The sequence below is a fragment of the Schistocerca nitens genome, chromosome 7 (assembly GCF_023898315.1).
Source record: "Schistocerca nitens isolate TAMUIC-IGC-003100 chromosome 7, iqSchNite1.1, whole genome shotgun sequence".
Lineage (NCBI taxonomy): Eukaryota > Metazoa > Arthropoda > Insecta > Orthoptera > Acrididae > Schistocerca > Schistocerca nitens.
In genome coordinates this window covers 443,268,104-443,285,759 of record NC_064620.1, presented here as the reverse complement: position 1 = coordinate 443,285,759, position 17,656 = coordinate 443,268,104, and positions in this window count along the sequence as shown.

Here is a 17,656-nt window from a genome sequence, read left to right as displayed (position 1 = left end):
AAAAATCGTAGAGGGAGACTAATAGATGAATACACTAAACAGATTGAGAAGGATGGAGGCTGCAGTAGGTACTGGGAGAGGAAGCAGCTTGCACAGGATAGAGTAGCATGGAGAGCTGCATCAAACCAGTCTCTGGACTGAAGACCACAACAACAACAACGATCAGTCTCATAAAACTTCAATTTATCAAGGAGATTACTGTGATTGACACAGTCAAATGCCTTACACAGGACCCAGAAAATAGCAGCCAGCCATATTTTATTATTTAGTGTTTGTAAGATCTGGTGAGTGCACATGAAAATGTAATATGTCTTAGGGTATTCTACACAACAAGTCAAAGTGTGCTAAAATGTTGTTATGACTCAGTTCGAGCTGCCCACTGAAGAAAGGGGCAGAATTTCAACATTGTTAAAGATATCGAGCTATTAGGATGCAAAAAGCACCTCCAAAGGGTACCCTCAGCGGGCAACTACAGTTGCGTCTTCGCATCATTTTAGCAAATTTAGCTTTGCGCCCACAAACCACAGGCCAATAAATTACGGGAATAGCGTGAACCTATACAGTACTTTATGGTAACTCAGAGGAACTTATGAATAACGCTCTGGACAAGAATTTTTAACAGGATGGAAATTACCAATGAACGAAGGTACGCAACCAGGATAGAAGCGATTAGTACTAAAACCGTGTACGATGGATAGGTCGCGCCACGGTCTTAGTAGAACATCTTTGCCTTAGGAGAGTTTGGTTCGCGCTGGGAACGGAGGCACGAGAGCGGTGTCAGTGAGACCAGCAAACAGAAACAGTTCGTTTGGGGTGAGGCGGCCGAGTTGGAACTTGTTGGCGAGGAGAGTATTGTGCTGGCAGTTCGGCACAAGTTCGGCATTTAGCAGTCACCGGCTCTGAGCGTAGAAGCGATACCAGGAACCTGGCGGGTTGCTGGATTGACAATCATTATTACCTCGGTTGTGGCCGGCTGCAAACCTTTGGACAAGTGGGGTGTGAGCCGATGGAAAGACCGTGTTGTTTGCTACAGTGAGCGACAGCACCTGGATGCGGATTGCGGACTGCCGGTGTGGAGTTGTGTGTCGGCGCCACGCTGGCCTTCCTGGATATGTTTGGTGAGCTTCCTACTTGATTTATCGGATGCGAGTGAGTGGAGCACCGACAGTAACCTTGGCTATAATTGCCATTTCCTGTATCATTCTGTAACTGCAGCCTTTAATGTTCATTCTTAAGTCTCTCATCGAGGACTTTATTTTGCGTTTGTTACGATTATCTTATACGTCGCTGTAGAGTTATTCAAAGGGCTATGTTCTAGCCAACCGAACGCTTTGTACTGGGGTTTCGTGCTCCTGTCAACGTAACGGTTACTTGTTTACTTGGCGCGAGTTTGGTATAAAAGGTTGTTGTAGCCGAACTTCCTGCTCGGTACCTGTATTAGGAATTCTATTTAGCTTTTGGCCGCCTTACAAGTTTCATTTGTCCGTTTCCGTTAACTCTTTGAAAAATTATTTACTTGTTTTTCTGGTTGCTGTAATTTTGCCTGTCGGCTGGCGGCGTTCGGACTATAGTAGACGCCTGGACCAATTGCTGTACTAATGTCTGCATTTCTCTGCTAATTAGCTGCCATTTGTGTTTCATTTGGTGGGACTTGGGTGAAATCTGCCTGGCTAATACAGCAGGCACAGCGCCCGCAAGCGGAGCCAAGTGCAGGCTGTACTAAACGGAGAGCCATCCTGCACCACTTAATCTTTCCCAGCCCACTACGCCTTGCCAATACAGGGTCACATAGTATGTCGATGTATTTACTTTCATATTTCTTTTTTTTAATTTCTAGTTCATGTAAATTGTTGAAGTGTTAACCATTTAATTTGCCAATTAAGTAATTACTAGATTTATTTATTTAAATATGTTTATGTAAATGTTGCTCCGCGAAGTAAATGATTATTAATCTTATTCCTTGTATGCCTTGTTGCTTTTGGACTAGCCAAACACTAGGAGTTTCATGATACGTTAACTTCATGAAGCTTCTCACTGACTATCTATAATTACTTTTAACCGCTTTGACAGAAAAAGCTCTAGATTAACACAGCCTGATTAGGTAATTGGGTATGCATTTTGTTATTTTGTTTCCAAACTGGTATCCATAAAAATGCGATGCACCTTGCAGGGGCGAATAAGCATGATTTTGGATCGGATGCTCAGTGAGTAATGAAATGGCTCTGAGCACTATGGGACTCAACTGCTGTGGTCATTAGTCCCCTAGAACTTAGAACTAATTAAACCTAACTAACCTAAGGACATCACACACATCCATGCCCGAGGCAGGATTCGAACCTGCGACCGTAGCAGTCGCACGGTTCCGGACTGCGCGCCTAGAACCGCGAGACCACCGCGGCCGGCTGAGTAATGACGTCGGAACGTTATGCTGCACTAGTACTTCTTAGACTCTGGATCTGCCTATAGTGTCGACATCTGCACCAACTAACAGATAATTTCATAGTATCATAATGAATATCTGTGTAGCTGTATCGAAGGTGTGATGTGGTATTGGTGAGAATAATAACTTTTCACATCTACTTGAATGACACGATGTACGTAGTACTTACGTAATGTACATGAAACATAATCTCAGTCGTAAACAGACCACAACGAACTTATCAGATTAAAACAAGATACAACGCTAATATTAAGAATGCCCCACTATTTTAGAGAAGTGATTCGGGTCATAATACATATGCTAACTAAATGCAGGCAAAGGATTTTGTAAATAAATTAGCAGAAATTAGTTTTCTTCACCTGTACCTCTGGGCATTTCTGTGACTCTCGCTGCCGCTGCAACATACTTTGCTATACATGTGCCATAGTATGGTGTAATATGCTTATCAACGATACTTAAGTAAGAGCGTTAAAGAAGGAGCCCGGCAGGCAGTGCTGCTGGTTATTACTTGTGCTCTGCCGGGCTAAAATTCACTTCACGTACGTTGCTCAATTCAATTCGTTGTACTGGTGATAGTTCTGAGTTCCTAATACATTAAGGGAAGGAAAACCAATAGCGTCGTAGCAAAGGGACCAACATTGTCGCAGCTGTGAAAAAAGTTCTTCGACAAGTAGCTGCATTACTTCAACATTTATGAGTATATTATTACCAAAGTAAAATTTGGAAGACGACTTCGTAATGACAAAGTATCAGAAGGGTCATTTCTTTTAATCCATATCTGATCAATTTTAATCCTAGCAGCTCTAATAATTTAGCAGTGAAAAAGTTTGGAGACATGTATAGGTAGTTTCACTTTATAAAAAAAGAAAAGGTTCAAATGGCTCTGAGCACTATGGGATCACCCAGTATATACAATGAACATCAGTGGAGCTGTGATTGAGCCTTGAGGAAGGCCATACGTGATTTCTCCCCCAGTAAAATTATGTCCCCTGATTATGGTTCAAAAGGTTCAAATGGCTCTGAGCACTATGGGACTTAACATCTGAGGACTACTTAAAACTAACTAACCTAAGGACATCACACACATCCATGCCCGAGGCAGGATTCGAACCTGCGACCGTATCGGATGCGCGGTTCCAGACTGTAGCGCCTAGAACCGCTCGGTCACCACGGCCGGCTTAGTTTCACTTTGTAGAAGAAAATTCCATGAGTGTGATGAAGAGAGATGGGCCAGAGAAGTTACGAAACTGAACTGCCTTTCATCTGAAAAATTTCCTGAGTAATCTGTAGTTCTCTAATAAGAAACACCATGCCCAGTGGTAGGAAGAATGCACAAAACCTTCCACTGTTCTCGACATTCATTTGTCGCAGAATATTAGAATTTTGAGCGTAAAAGTAACAAGGTATGTCGAACAGAATTACCTCCTCCATGCAAACGAGTATGGATTCCAAAGACATGAGATACCCAATTTTGATTGTTCTCATATGACGTCCTGTACGCCATGGATGAAGACTGTTAGGTAAATTCAGTATTTTTCTATTTCTGTGAAGCATTTGACTTAGTGGCTCACCTACGCTTGTTACCAGTAGTGTCTCATGAAGCTATGGACGAAAATAACTTTCGTAAGTAAACTCCACCAGAACAGGCCATGAAGGCCCAACGGCACCGACCGGACGCCGTGTCATCCTCAGCCCACAGGCGTCACTGGATGCGGATGTGGAGGGGCATGTGGTCAGCGCACCGCTCTCCCGACAGTATGTCATTCTACGAGACCGGAGCCGCTACTAATAAGTATCTCCTCAGCTTGCCTCACAAGTGCTGAGTGCACCCCGCTTGCCAACAGCGGTCGGCAGACGGGACGCTCATTGCATAATAAGGCACTGCCAAGTAACATAGCTACATGAAACTTGGCCGATGCACAGAAAATGTGCAGCATATTCCAGAAGATAATCGAAAGATATCCACAGTGAGAGCAAAATGAGAGGAATAGAAATGACACATTTGTATGAAGACAGTAGTCACACCACCATTTATGATGGTCCCAGAGGCATTAAAAAAAAAAAGGCGGAACATGGTTCTTGCGTGACCACCATGGACAGTAATGTATGCTCTCCATCGTGCTCCAGTATTGGCCATAAGGTCGGTAAGCAGTTCTTGTGGTAGGGCTTCCCATCCCTCCACCAGCGAGGTTGACAGCCACTGGGAGATAATTGGTGCATTTGAGATGTATACAGCACTTCCCTTAATGCATCCTTCACATGCTAGATGGGATTGAAGCCCATTCTCAGAATATCTGCTCGTTCCAAGAACTCCTCCACTTGCGCTCTTTGATGTGGTCGCCCATTGTCATCCATAAAAGTAAGCCAAGGCCGAAAGCATTCCTGAAATGACGACTTTGGTGAGGAGTAATATGTTAGAATAACGTTGACGGGTTAGTATATCGTGTTCAAATATTTGACGGTCTGTAACTCCATGCAACATTGTGGTTCACCACATCATAGCACGTAAAAGTGCAGTGATCGCAAATGTTTCTTGCTGCATTATGAGTTCTCTCGCCATACGAGGTTACGTCAAAAACACTACTCACACTGAATCTGTTCTGACCCTAGAAAACCATGCGAACCTAAGCATCGCACACTGTGCCGCCCATGTGCTGGTATCAGCGAAACCCAAGGTACTGAAAGAACTTCGAGCAAACAGGCCACTCCTCTGCAGCTTCGGTGCCACAGTGCAGCGTGAGGTTGCGTGCCTTGGAGCTCTATTTAAGGCAGTTGAAATTGCACCCGCTGTTCGGCGTGGGTCCGTTCCTGCCTGTTAAAAACTGTAACGGTCATCTGCTGCGTAGTTGACTGTGGTCGACAACTTCTTCTCCTTCTTGAAACAGTGCTTCTAGTTGCGAACGTTCCCCAAACAAGTGAAATAATGCTGTGAGCAATACTACGCTCTTTGGCTGCATGCGTCATACTCAGCCTTCTTCCAGTCTTCCAATGATAGTCATCCAAAAGTGGCCTCCGGACCAGGTTGTGAAGGACGGTACCACTACAGTGTACCGTAACTGCTCCATGATCGACACAGACTGTATTTTCCGTTCCTTCAACTATCTCGTGTTGCGAGGCCAGTCGCCTCAGGCGTTATAGTCATGTTAACTTCACTCCATGTGACGTCCAGCTTTCCCTGCACGACTACGAGATTTGCCCCAATATGCTCCCATACTTTCATTCATTTCTACCGAATATTTGATACATTAGAGAAAATATCCTTAACATAGGTTTTCTGCAGAATTGTGGAACATAGCCTGAGTACGATTATAACACATTTCCTAGAGATCGGAAAGCTTATGACCACGAATAAGCAGTGTTATAGAAAGTAATGCTCGTGTTAAACTGAACTAGCCCTTTTCGCATATGATATACTGCGAACAAAAGGTGAAAGGTAATTGACAGTTTTCATATTCCTAGATTCCCGGAAAGCATTCGATACAGTACCCCACTGCATACTGTTAACTAAGATAAGAGCATACAAAATAATTTCCCTTATATGGGAGTAGCTTGAAGGCTTCTTAAATAGAAGAACCCAGTTTGTTGTACTCTGTGGCGAGTGCTCGTTTGGGACAAGAAATCGTCAGGAACGCCCTAGGAAAGAGTGATACGGCCGCTGTTGTTTTCTACATACATAAATGACCTGGAGGGCCTGACGAGCAGCATGAAAGTACATGACTTAGGCAAAATTTGTGGTTTGTGTGATGAATGACACCTTCAGAAAAATGTAAGTTAACGTGGATGAGAAAGAAAAACAACCCGTCGTGATGGGATACAGCGTTAGTAGTGTCCTGCTAGAAACATTCACATCGTTTAGTATCTGGGCGTAATGTTGCAAAGCGACATGAAACGGAACGAACATGTTAGGATTGTAATTCGGAAGGTGAATGGTCGACTTCGGTTTATAGGTAGAATTTTAGGAAAGTGTGATTAATCTATAAAGAAAACCACATACAGGACGCAAATGTGACTTATTTTTGAGTACTGATCAAGTGTTCGAAATCCGCAACAGGTCGGATTGAGGGAAGACATATAAGCATTTCAGGGGCATGCTGTTGCATTTGTTACTGGTAAGTTCGATCAACATGCAAGTATTACGGAGATGCTTCGGAAACATAAATGGGATTCCGTGGAGGGAAGCCGATTTTCTTTTCAAAAAATATTCAAAAATTCTAGACAACCGGCGTCAAAGCTGACTGCAGAACGATCCTACTGCTGCCAATATACATTCCTCATAAGGACCATGAATATAACATGAGAAATTAGGGCTCATACGGAGGCGTAAGGACAGTAGTTTTCCCTTCACTCTATCTGCGTGTGGAACAAGAAAAGAAACTACTTGTAGTGGTACGGTGGCTTGCGGAGAACATATGTGGATGCTAATGTAGGTGTATCTAGTTCCTCCTTAAATTTGCAGGCAGGTGTATTACGAATATACGGTAAGAAGATTTAATGTATAGTAACATGAATTTGTTGTTCCTCTTGTGACATCACAACACATTATGGCGTAACTGCAGTCACATTATAAAATCTAACTTTTCTCCAGTTCAGTTATTACGAAACGGGGAAATACGCCTGTCACGTACAACTTAAGAAATTGTGTATCTTCCAGATACTGACAGTACAAGTTATACGCGCCTTCTTTAAGCACAGATACCGGATTCGTCGTACAAAATACGTATGTTTCCTTGCATGCTAAAGGGAATTGCAGGGAAGTTTTTGTGGGCGCTGTTGTCTGCACACCTTCCCTTGAATTCCAGAGCGTGCTGGCTCCCATCGTAGGCTCGGGCCAAATGAGATAATAATCTCATCTCCGGTCGCTCCTACAATTTCATAACGGGAGTCCCATTACCTTAAATATCGGTGGCAAAGGAACGCAAAGGGTAAGAATATGAAATGTCCTATATTTAGAAACACGATCATGAAACCGTAAATTTTTGTGTCATCGTTCCTAGGGAATTATTCCCCACCAGGAATAATTCCACAAGATCACAAGTAAATGTGATAAAACTTTGTCTATTTGAACAAGTAAACATCGAACAGAAGCAATCTGCTGATTCTGATGGAGAAAAAAAAATCCTCCAGAAATTCTTCTAAGGAATGTGAAGAAGTTCGTCACAAACAACTGTTTCTCAATCAAACAAAAATGGGTTCCTGGGAGCATTGATTACGTTCTCTTGCCCAATGAGAAGCATCCTCAAAAGAAAGTATGTTTTTAAAGTTACATCTTACGAGGAGCACGACTTGTCCACGGCACAGGACATTGAGGCTCGGAGCACAGATAGCGAACGCGCAGCCGTATGGCTGGCGAAGACAACAGGCGATGCGAGGCAGTGCCAAACGATGATGTTACAACCATTCGTTGCCTGGCGAGGACAGAACTCGCTCTAGCCCGCTGCGCACGGGCGAAAACAGTTTACAGCGTAAGGTTACAATTTTATTGTGCATCGACAGAAATTGAGAGATCTATACCAAGTAAATTTGACGACATAGCTGATCTCCCTTGGTAGAAAAACCAGGTCAGAACACTGTTGCAGAAACAATGAAAAAAAGCATGCCAAATTTAAACGGAAGCAAAATCCCTCAGATTGGCGATCTTTTACAGAAGCTCGAAATTTAGCACTGACATCAGTGTAAAACGCTTGTAATAACCTTCACAACGAAACTTTGGCTCGAAACCTGACAGGATATCCGAAGACATTCAGGTGTATGAGCTACAGGGTGTTTCAAAAAATGACCGGTATATTTGAAACGGCAATAAAAACTAAACGAGCAGCGATAGAAATACACCGTTTGTTGCAATATGCTTGGGACAACAGTACATTTTCAGGCGGACAAGCTTTCGAAATTACAGTAGTTACAATTTTCAACAACAGATGGCGCTGCAAGTGATGTGAAAGATATAGAAGACAACGCAGTCTGTGGGTGCGCCATTCTGTACGTCGTCTTTCTGCTGTAAGCGTGTGCTGTTCACAACGTGCAACTGTGCTGTAGACAACATGGTTTATTCCTTAGAACAGAGGATTTTTCTGGTGTTGGAATTCCACCGCCTAGAACACAGTGTTGTTGCAACAAGACGAAGTTTTCAACGGAGGTTTAATGTAACCAAAGGACCGAAAAGCGATACAATAAAGGATCTGTTTGAAAAATTTCAACGGACTGGGAACGTGACGGATGAACGTGCTGGAAAGGTAGGGCGACCGCGTACGGCAACCACAGAGGGCAACGCGCAGCTAGTGCAGCAGGTGATCCAACAGCGGCCTCGGGTTTCCATTCGCCGTGTTGCAGCTGCGGTCCAAATGACGCCAACGTCCACGTATCGTCTCATGCGCCAGAGTTTACACCTCTATCCATACAAAATTCAAACGCGGCAACCCCTCAGCGCCGCTACCATTGCTGCACGAGAGACATTCGCTAACAATATAGTGCACAGGATTGATGACGGCGATATGCATGTGGGCAGCATTTGGTTTACTGACGAAGCTTATTTTTAGCTGGACGGCTTCGTCAATAAACAGAACTGGCGCATATGGGGAACCGAAAAGCCCCATGTTGCAGTCCCATCGTCCCTGCATCCTCAAAAAGTACTGGTCTGGGCCGCCATTTCTTCCAAAGGAAACATTGGCCCATTTTTCAGATCCGAAACGATTACTGCATCACGCTATCTGGACATTCTTCGTGAATTTGTGGCGGTACGAACTGCCTTAGACGACACTGCGAACACCTCGTGGTTTATGCAAGATGGTGCCCGGCCACATCGCACGGCCGACGTCTTTAATTTCCTGAATGAATATTTCGATGATCGTGTGATTGCTTTGGGCTATCCGAAACATACAGGAGGCGGCGTGGATTGGCCTCCCTATTCGCCAGACATGAACCCCTGTGACTTCTTTCTGTGGGGACACTTGAAAGACCAGGTGTACCGCCAGAATCCAGAAACAATTGAACAGCTGAAGCAGTACATCTCATCTGCATGTGAAGCCATTCCGCCAGACACGTTGTCAAAGGTTTCGGGTAATTTCATTCAGAGACTACGCCATATTATTGCTACGCATGGTGGATATGTGAAAATATCGTACTATAGAGTTTCCCAGACCGCAGCGCCATGTGTTGTTGAAAATTGTAACTACTGTAATTTCGAAAGTTTGTCCGCCTGAAAATGTACTGTTGTCCCAAGCATATTGCAACAAACGGTGTATTTCTATCGCTGCTCGTTTAGTTTTTATTGCCGTTTCAAATATACCGGTCATTTTTGAAACACCCTGTATGCTAGTGGCAACACTCAATCGATGCCTTCTCCGCGCGATAGCAATGGAAATATTATCGATGACTGTGCTATTCCGGAACCGCGGGACTGCTACGGTCGCAGGTTCGAATCCTGCCTAGGGCATGGATGTGTGTGATGTCCTTAGGTTAGTTAGGTTTAAGTAGTTCTAAGTTCTAGGGGACTGATGATCTCAGAAGTTAAGTCCCATAGTGCTCAGAGCCATTTTTGAACTGTGCTGTTAAAGGAGAGTTACTGAACACAGCCTTACGATATTCCTTCGTCAAAGAAGACGAAGTAACATTCCAGAATTCAAATCACGAACAGCTGCTAACATGAATAACTTAGATGAAGATATCCTCGGAGCAGTGAAGCAACGTAAATCACTTAATAAAAGCAAGTCCTCCGGTTCAGACTGTATACCAATTAGATTCCTTTCAGAGTATACTGATGCAGTGGCCACATTCTGAACAATGAAATACGAGAGCTCGCTCAACGAAAGAGTCGTACCCAAAAGACTGGAACGTTGCACGGGTCACACTAATATTCAAGAAAGACGATAGGGGTAATGCAATAAATTACAAATCCGTATCGTTAACGTCGATATGCAGCAGGATTCTAGAACATACATTGGGTTCGAACATTATGAATTACCACCTAGAAAACGGTCTATTAACACAGTCAACACACATATAGAAAACGTCGTTCTTGTGTAACGCAAATACTAGCTCTTCACTCAACGAAGTGTTGAGTGTTATTAACAAGGGATTTCAAATTGATTCCGCATTTCTAGATATCCTGAAGGCTTTTGACACGGTACTTTATAAGCGACTTGTAATGATATTGCGTGCTATGGACTATTTTCTCACTTGTGCGACTGGATTCCTGATTTACTGTCAAGGGGGGGGGGGGGGGGGGGGAAGTGTCACAGTTCTTAGTAACTGATGGGAAGTCATTGCGTAAAACAGAAGTGACTTCTGGCGTTCCCCAAGGTATATCTATAGGCTCTCTGCTGTTCCTTATCTATATAAATGATGTAGGAGACAATCTAAGTAGCCATCGTTGGATTTTTGCAGACGATGATGTCTTTTACTGTCTAGTAATGTCGTCAGAAGATCAAAATAAATCGCAAAAAGATTTAGAAAAGATATCTATATGGTGCGAAGATCGGCAGTTGACACTAAATGAAAAATGAGGTCATCTACGTGAGTGAGAAATGGAATCCGTTAAACTTCGATTTTACTATAAATCAATCCAATCTTAAGGCCGTAAATTAAACTAAATGTCTAGGAATTACAATTACAAATAACATAAATTGGAAAGAACGCAAAGAAAATGTTGTGTGGAAGGCGAATCAAAGGCCGTGGTATTAGAGGACGCAACCGATTTACTAAAGAGACTGCCTATACTACGCTTGTCCGTCCTCTTTTTCTGGTACTGCATTGCGATGTGGGACTCTTGCCAGACAGAATTAACGGGTTACAGCGAGAAAATTAAAAGAACAGCAACACGTTTTCTTTCTTTGCAAAATAGGCGATAGTGTTACGGACATGATACAGGATACGGGGTGATTATCATTAAAACAAAGCCGCTTCTCGTTGCGGCGGGTCCTTCTCACGAAATTGCAGTCATGAGCTTTCTCCTCCATATGCAAAAATATTTTCATGACACTGACCTACATGGGGAGAGACGATCATAATAATAAAATAACGGAAATAAGAGCTCACGCGGAAAGATACAGGTGTTCGTGTTTTCTGCGCGCTGTTTCAGAGTGGAGCAATACAGAATTGTTGTGAAGGTTCGATGAACCCTCTGTCAGGAACTTAAGCGTAATTTGCATAGTATGCATGTAGATGTAGACAATATACATGTCCTATTGGCTATCGAAGTTGCGATCGAAGTTGCGACTGATGCAGCAGGAGGTGCCTGTCTGGAGCGACCCCTGTTGTTAGCTGCAGCGCCCTGTGCCTGGTTACCGGCGCCGCCCTCTGGGGGCCGAGCCGGCTACCATTAAAACCCGCCGGAACGCAGGGGGTGAGCTGACGTTAACCCGCTTGTACAGATTCGTCGTGGATTGGTGGCGTCGTAACGGTTGCTTCTTCATTCTTGGGGATGTGGTCGGCCCACACAAACGAAAAGCTGTTTGTTTTGTCCCAGTCACGTTTCCCTTCTTCTTAAGGAAGCATCTTCAGTATCTTTCTTGTATACACACACACATTAAAAGTTTTGCATCACCTACGTTACGAGAGTTCCAGAACCTGTAGAGAAAATTGGAATAGAGATCAACCTAAACATCATTTTCCCCTTTTTATTGCTCATGAAAACGACACATGGCCTGTGGTACCACCATACAGCGAGACGTTCAGAGGTGGTGGACCAGATTGCTGTACACGCCGGTACCTTTAATACACAGTAGCACGTCCTCTTGCATTGATGCATGCCTGTATTCGTCGTGGCATACTATCCACCAGTTCATCAAGGCATTGTGGGTCAAGATCGTCCCACTCCTAAACGGCGATTCGGCGTAGATCACTCAGAGTGTTTGGTGAGTAATGTCGTCCATTAACGGCCCTTTTCAATCTATCCCAGGCATGTTCGATAGGGTTCATTCACGTATCATACAGCCGTTATGGCGCCTTCCATGATCAGCAGCGACGTACGTCGACCCCACATAATGCCACCCCAAAACCGCAGGGAACCTCCACCTTGCTGCACTCTCTGGACTGTGTGTGTAAGGCGTTCAGCCTGACCGGGTTTCCTCCAAACACGTCTCCGACGATTTTCTGGTTGAAGGCATATGCGACAGTCATCGCTGAAGAGAGCGTGGTGCCAATCCTGAGCGGTCCATTCGGCATGTTGTTGGGCCCATGTTTATGGTGTCGTGGTTGCAAAGACACACCTCCCCATGGAAGTCGGGAGTGAAGTTGCGCATCATGCGGCCTATTGCGCACAGTTTGAGGCTTAACAGGACGTCCTGTGGCTGCAAGAAAAGCATTATCAACATGGTGGCACTGCTGTCAGGATTCCTCCGAGCCATAATCCGTAGGTAGCGGTCATCCACTGCAGCAGAAGCCCTTGGGCGGCCTGAGCAAGGCATGTCATCGACAGTTCCTGTCTCCCTGTATCTGCACCATGTGCGAACAACATCGCTTTGGTTTACTCTGAGACGCCTGGACACTTCTCTTGAGAGCCCTCCCTGGAATGCGGACGCTATCGAACCCCGGTATTGACAGTATAGGCTTGGTTAAACTACAGACGAGCCGTGATCCTCATTCCTGGTGGAATGACTGGAACTGATCGGCTGTCCTATCCCCTCCGTCTAATAGGCACTGCTCATGAATAGTTGTTTATATCTTTGGGCAGGTTTACTGACATCTCTGAACAGTCAAAGGGACTGTCTCTGTTGTACAATATTCACAGTCAACGACTATCGTCGGTCGATCTGGGAATCGGGGTGATGCAAAAATGTTTTTGATGTGTGTATAATAACTACTTTGCATAATGATTCCAGATAAGATTAAGTACTATAATCTTATTTTTAATTGTTAATGGACTCGGATTTGGGAGTAAGACGCTTATAATCCACATCTGGCATTCCCGATTTAGATTTTTCCGTGATTTCGCTATATCGTTCAAAAAAAAAATCCAGGATGGTTCCTTTGAAAAAGGCTTCCTTCCACATCCTTTCGTAATCAGACCTTGCGCTCCGTCTTTGATGACCGCGTAATCGACGGTACGTTGGACTCCAAGCATCCTTCATTTCTGTTTTATTGTTACACAAGAAATAACTTTTTGGAGCGCAAGTTAACCACTAAATCAGTAACAGTTTGAGAATATAGAACACAACCAAAAAAGCTAATAAGTCAATCTCCCCGGTAATGGGAAAAACTGATGAGTTAAAACCGGTATCAGTATTTTAGTTCAAAATAACGGGTAGTTTTCGGAATTTGTTTGGTTAGGGCTAAAACAGGATTTTATCTTTTTTACTGCCAATCGGATATAGAACCGAAGTATACTTTCAGCGTAGCAGTGTTGCTTCAATTTTTAGTTCTGGATCAAACCTATTTTTCAAAGACAGAAACGAGTTTGGTAAGGCTTTCTGTCTCTTCTGAAAGATTGATTCGTCTTTAATGGTTATTGTTTCTGATTATTGGAGCCAACTTACGCCTCAACACATTGTAGAAAGACTGTTTATGAACAAAACCACACTTGTTATAAAAATACATATACGTACGTATGCATTTACCTCGGTCCGTATATGACATGTCACGGTACCAATAAGATTTGAAAAGCCGCATCCTATAATACGAGTTTCAGGAGGACGTATCCTGGGTTCTGTTGATAAGAGGTAAGGAGTCCAATGTTTTAGATAGCCCTTGCCCTAGCGTCCATTCATAACCTGTCGGAAGACCGGGCACACTGTATCTATGCTACAGTATATGGCAAATATTTACACAATACACAGTTCCTCCAACCTATGCAAACTGAGCAAATCGGTTGGTTCCTTTGCAATATGTGCGTTCTATGGTTCCCCTTAGGCAGATTTTGAGCTTTTGAAACAACCGTTTGTTCGTGGGTGGTTCCTGAGAAGACCCTGAAAAAGCTTGATTTTTCGAGATCAAAAGTACCAATTGTGCTTAGGCTACTTCTATGATTTTTATTCCTACCAAACCCTTGAAATTTCTACTGTGTTTTCTTACTACGATGTTCTCGGGAAATATTGAAACTTTCAATTATACAATAGTGTCATCGAGATCCATGGCCTCAAAGTTACGGTAACCATGCACGTCATATTCAGTCTGAAACGTAAGTTAAGTTTTAATTCTCGTAGTGAATACACGGCAACGGTTCTGGTGTCACCCCAAGGCTTCTAAGGTCAATAAACAAGGTTTTAGTTTCCACTTTTTCACCAATAAAACGTTATGCCCAATTGTCTCTCTACAATGGGAACTTCACACTGAATATGCTGTCTTGACGTGGAAATTATTTGTGATGCCATCTGAGGGCATAAGCAAGTCAAAAAACGTTGTTTGTCCAGATGAAACTTTTTCTACTTACAAATCAAACATCGTATAATTCGGTGTACCGGAGGTTGGTACATACTACTGACGTAAGGTTGTCTGTGAGTGGAAGAACCGGGCGAAACAAGGTTTGAACATAATTTGTATCAACAGTTTTATTAAAATTTGTCAGCAAAATAACTATCAATTGGATCAATAGCACCTTGCCATATTAAGATAAAACTGTTTAATTAGATAAAATTATTTTTAACAATTTCTGGTAATCGATCAACAAGATTATCAAATATTGCAGTGAGATCAAATAACAAAAGTCATAGTTTCAATTCAAATACTTACCCTCAACTCTCCAAAAGTCATTTACGGAAACATGAAGTATGAAAATTTAAACATGCTAAAATATTATTTTCTTTCAAAAGAGAGTCTTTTGTTTCACTGGTTACAACCGCTGAAATGAGAAGCGAGACAATATTTTGCGAGTCTAAGAAAACGATCTGCAAATAGGTAGGCCACAAACATATATAGAACGAATTTGACTAAAATGCAACAAATAATTCAGATTTACCTAAAAAGAGTTCAATAAAAAGAAACAGAAACAATCAAAGCCGCTTGACATGAAACCACCACACGGCGGGCAATGTGGTCACAAGCATCATGTCTGTGGCACTATCTTCCCTATTTCGCGATAATACAAAAAGAGCTTCCCTTATTTGTACTTCTTCGTTGTCATCCGACAGTCCCACCTGATGCGGATCTCACACCGCACTGCAATACTCCAGAACAATGCGGACAAGCGTGGTGTAAGCAGTCTCTTTAGTAAACATGTTACACCATCTAAGTGTTCTGCCAATGAATAGCAGTCCTTGGTTGGCTCTACCCACACCATTATCTATGTGATCGTTCCAATTTAGGTCATTTGTAATTGTAATCCCTAAGTATTTAGTTGAATTTACAGCCTTTAGATTTCTGTGACTTACCGCGTAATCGAAATTTAGTAGATTTCGTTTAGTATTCATTTGAATAACTTCACACTTTTCTTTATTCAAGGTCAATTCCCACTTTTCGCACTATACAGATATCTTATCTAAACCACTTTGCAATTCGTTTTGGCCAACTGATGTCTTTACAAGACGGTAAATGAGAGCATTATCTGCAATCTGAGAGGGCTATTCAAATTGTCTCCTATGTCGTTGATATAGATTAGGAAGAGTAGAGGGCCTGTAACACTTCCTAGGGGAACGCCGGATATTACTTTTGTTTTACTCGATGACTTTCCGTCTATTACTACGAACTGTGACCTTTTTGACAGGGAATCACGAGTGCAGTTGCAAAACCGAGGCGATATTCCATATGCACGCACTTTGGTTAGAAGACGCTTGTGGGGATCGGTGTCGAAAACCTATCACTTTGACATCCGCTGTCCATAGCACACAAACTTCATGTGTATAAAGAGCTACTTGTGTTTCGCAAGAACTACAGTTTCAGAATCCGTGCTGACTGTGACAATAAATCGATTTCTTTTAGGTAATTCATGTTCCGATATTCTACTTCAAATCGGTTAGTGTCATGGGCCTGTAATTCAGCGGATTACTCCTTCTTCCCTTTCTGGGTATTGCCGTGACTTAAAACAATTTTCCAGTCTTTAGATTCGGATCTTTTTGTGAGCGAACGGTTGTATACAACTGCTAAATATGGAGCTATTGTATCAGCATACTCTCAAAGGAACCTGAGTGGTATACAATCTGTACCAGAGGCCTTGCCTTTGTTGATTTTTGCTTTGCTACACCGAGGAAATCTCCTTCTCATCTTAGCAGTTGTTCTTGATTGGAAGTCAGGAATATTTACTTCGTCTTCTTTGCTTTCGGAAAACCGTGTTTAATAACTGTGCTTTAGTGGCACTGTCATCAGTGACTTCACCGTTGTTATCGCGCAGTGAAGGTAATTACTGCGTCTTGCCACTGGTGTGCTTTATGTATGACTAGAATCTCCTTGGGTTTTCTGCCAGATTCCGAGACAGAATTTTGTTGTGGAAATTATTACAAGCATCTCGTATTCAAGTACGCACTGTATTTCGAACTTCTGGAAAATTTTTCCAATCTTGGGATTTTGCGTTCTTTAAATTTGGCATGTTTTTTTCGTTGCTTCTGCAACAGCGATATGACCCGTCCTGTGCACCATTGGGGATCAGTACCATCACCTATTAAATTAAGTGGTTTATATCTCTCAATTGCTGTCGATACTATTTGAAATCATTCCACATGTTTTCTAGGCTTACATGGTGAGAACGGAAGGAGTGGAGACTGTCTCTTAAAAAGACGAAAAGACGTTATGAGCATTTTTATCAGTTTTTTTTGTTAATAGATGCACTTTGCTTTTCTTTTTGATGGTTGTGTGTGGTAGCAGCAACTGCCTTGTGGTCGCTAATTCGTGTATCCGTCATGATTCTCCCTATTTGTCCAGTATTATTCGTTGCTAAGAGGTCAGGTATGCTTTAGCAACCATTTAAGTTTCCATTGGGCTCATGAACTAATTGTTAAAAATAATTTTTCAAGAAAACACTCAGTACAATTTGATGACGTTTTACGCCTGCCGGCGGCTTTAAGCGTATAATTTTTCCAGCATATCGAGGAGAGATTGGAGTCACAACCGACTAAAATTGTATGACTGGGGTACCTATTTGAAATGAGACTGAAATTTTTTTTTTTTTATGTTCAGCAAATATATCTTCTGAGTCGGGGTATCGATAAAACGAACCAGTTAATACACTCCTGGAAATGGAAAAAAGAACACATTGACACCGGTGTGTCAGACCCACCATACTTGCTCCGGACACTGCGAGAGGGCTGTACATGCAATGATCACACGCACGGCACAGCGGACACACCAGGAACCGCG